Source organism: Vombatus ursinus, unplaced genomic scaffold (assembly GCF_900497805.2).
Source record: "Vombatus ursinus unplaced genomic scaffold, bare-nosed wombat genome assembly UNPS02014780.1, whole genome shotgun sequence".
Lineage (NCBI taxonomy): Eukaryota > Metazoa > Chordata > Mammalia > Diprotodontia > Vombatidae > Vombatus > Vombatus ursinus.
In genome coordinates, this window is record NW_020954558.1 from 2,729,961 (window position 1) to 2,732,165 (window position 2,205).

Below are 2,205 nucleotides of genomic sequence, written 5' to 3' on the forward strand. Positions count from 1 at the left end.
GGACAAACATATATAGGTCAATAGATACCAGATAGAAAGATACATAGATAGATACAAGATAGATACAAGATACCTTAAGTAGCGCTTCTTAAACTGTGGGTTGTGATCCCAAATGGGGATCAAGAAAGATATATTGCAGAAGGAGGGATGGATGGCACGTCAGCAGAGCTTTGAGAGGAACCAGGGGTTCTAACAGGCAGTGGTGAGGAGGGAGTGCATTCCAGGCATGAAGATAGCCTGGGTAAAGGTAAGGGGAAGTCAACTGGAGTGTCAGGTGTGAGAATAGCATCATCATAATTATCATGGTTAATTCATCAATACCTCCCACCAGCTATGTAGCCAGGTGGTTACATGAGGAAGGCCAGGGGCTCAGAAAAGACGTTGTTTGAGACTTACTTCCTCTTCTGCCCCTGTCTCCTCATGGGCAAGAGAAATCCTAAATACCCTCTAATCTAGTTCTAAATGTCTTTGCTACCTTTGGGAGGTAGAAAACTACTAATGATTAGAAAGAGACAGTTCCCCTTCAAAATCAGCCCCAAACTGACCATTCTAAGCTGAAGTTCTAGACTAGCCTATGTTTGATCTGGTCTTTTTCATTAACGATACTGCTGTGTACTGAGCTACACAGAAGGGAGGGGATGCCTAGAATGTGGTATCCAGAATAGCACACAGTACTCTCCATATGACGCTGACCAGATCAGAAGGCAATGGACTATTTCACCTTCTTTCTTTTGGATACAGTCCTTCCACAAGCTCACACCTACCTTCATTATCCAAATTCAATTATATCCAACCTCATCCCTGAACTTACTCATTCAACTTCTCATCCGACTCTCATCTTCACACACCCTTAACCCTCCCATACTTTCATAGAACCTTTCTCCCCCAACTCCCACCGCACTTTAATATGCTCTTAAATTTAAAGCAGAAGGGACCTTAGAGGTCATCTTATTCAACTCCTTTTTTTCAGATGAGGAAACAGACCTAGAAAGATTAGATACTTTGTTTAAGGTAATACAGATTTGAACTCAAGTCCTTCTGACTCCAGGGCCAGTGCTCTTTCCATTGGATCACACTGCAACTTAAACCCACTAAATAGCATATCTTAACACCTCCCAAACTCATTTGTTTACCTTTATTCCCCTAACTCATCAACAGGCACCCATACCTCCCAAACTCACAGAAACTTCACGCATCCCTCTAAGTCACTTAAAGATCATAAATCATGGATCGAGAGTCAAAGAGACCCTAGATGTTTAGTCTAACCCTCTTATTTTATAGTTGGGGAAACTGAGGCCTAGTCAAGTTAAATTATATGTCTAGGCTACTCAAATATGAGGTAAGACTCATCTTCCTGAGTTCAAATCTGACTTCAGACACTTAGTAGCTGTGTGACTGTGGGCAAGTCACTTAACCCTGTTTGCCTCAGTTTCCTCATCTGTCAAAGAGCTGGAGAAGGAAATGGCAAATTAGTCTGTTTGCCAAGAAAACCTCAAAAGGGGTTACAAAGAGTCAGACACAACTGAAAATGATTGAACAATAACCCAGGTACTAAGTGCAGAGCTTGGATTCAAACCCTGACTCTTTCTATTTTACCCCATTTAAAACCTCTTCAAACTCTGTCCCATTCCTCCTACCAAAGAAAATTTTTTTTTTGTCTTTGGAGTCAAAAGACCTGGGATCAATGCCTGTCTTTGTCACTTATTACTCATGTGACCTGGGGCAAGTAAAGTATTATCTCTGGGCTTGTTTCCTCATCTGTAAAATAATGGAGCTGGACTAGATGGTCCCTTCTAGCCCTAAATTTACGACCCCATGATCCCTGACAAGTCGTTTTCTGTAATCCTATGGTTTTCTCACTGACACAACCAAGCAAGTCTACCTTTGTGTACATTCACAACTCACATACATATGAATTCCTTTCTGTTTCCTTTACCTTTTATCCTGTGTTTTCTTCTTGGTGTTGTCCCCTCTCTCTGTCAGCTATTGAGCTGGCTTTGGGCAATGCTCTGACTTTAATAGGAAGGAGATAAAACCACTTCCCCACCCTATTCCCCAAGTCATTGTTGAGCAGGAAAAGCAAGGGGTTGTGGGCATTGGGAAAGAGGGTGATGAGGTGAGTTTGAATCAGAAAGAAGAATCATCTGCATCCAAGTTCTTATCTCAAACTTCTGCTCCTTATGCCCTTTGCACTTCCTCTTCCCC

General features: G+C 42.0%; 1 protein-coding gene across 2 annotated transcripts in view; it reads right to left on the reverse strand.

Moving 5' to 3' along the window:
• LOC114046004 (ecto-ADP-ribosyltransferase 5-like) overlaps nucleotides 1–2,205 on the reverse strand; it is a 10,921-nt gene extending 8,716 nt beyond the window's left edge. The window contains exons 1-2 of one of the 2 annotated variants that reach the window (XM_027866222.1): nucleotides 1,937–2,205; nucleotides 74–237 (exon numbers count right to left, since the gene is read on the reverse strand). The gene's annotated coding sequence lies outside the window, so the exon portion shown is untranslated. The remainder of the gene's footprint in view (nucleotides 1–73; nucleotides 238–1,936) is intronic. The other variant, XM_027866221.1, reaches the window with a different exon arrangement.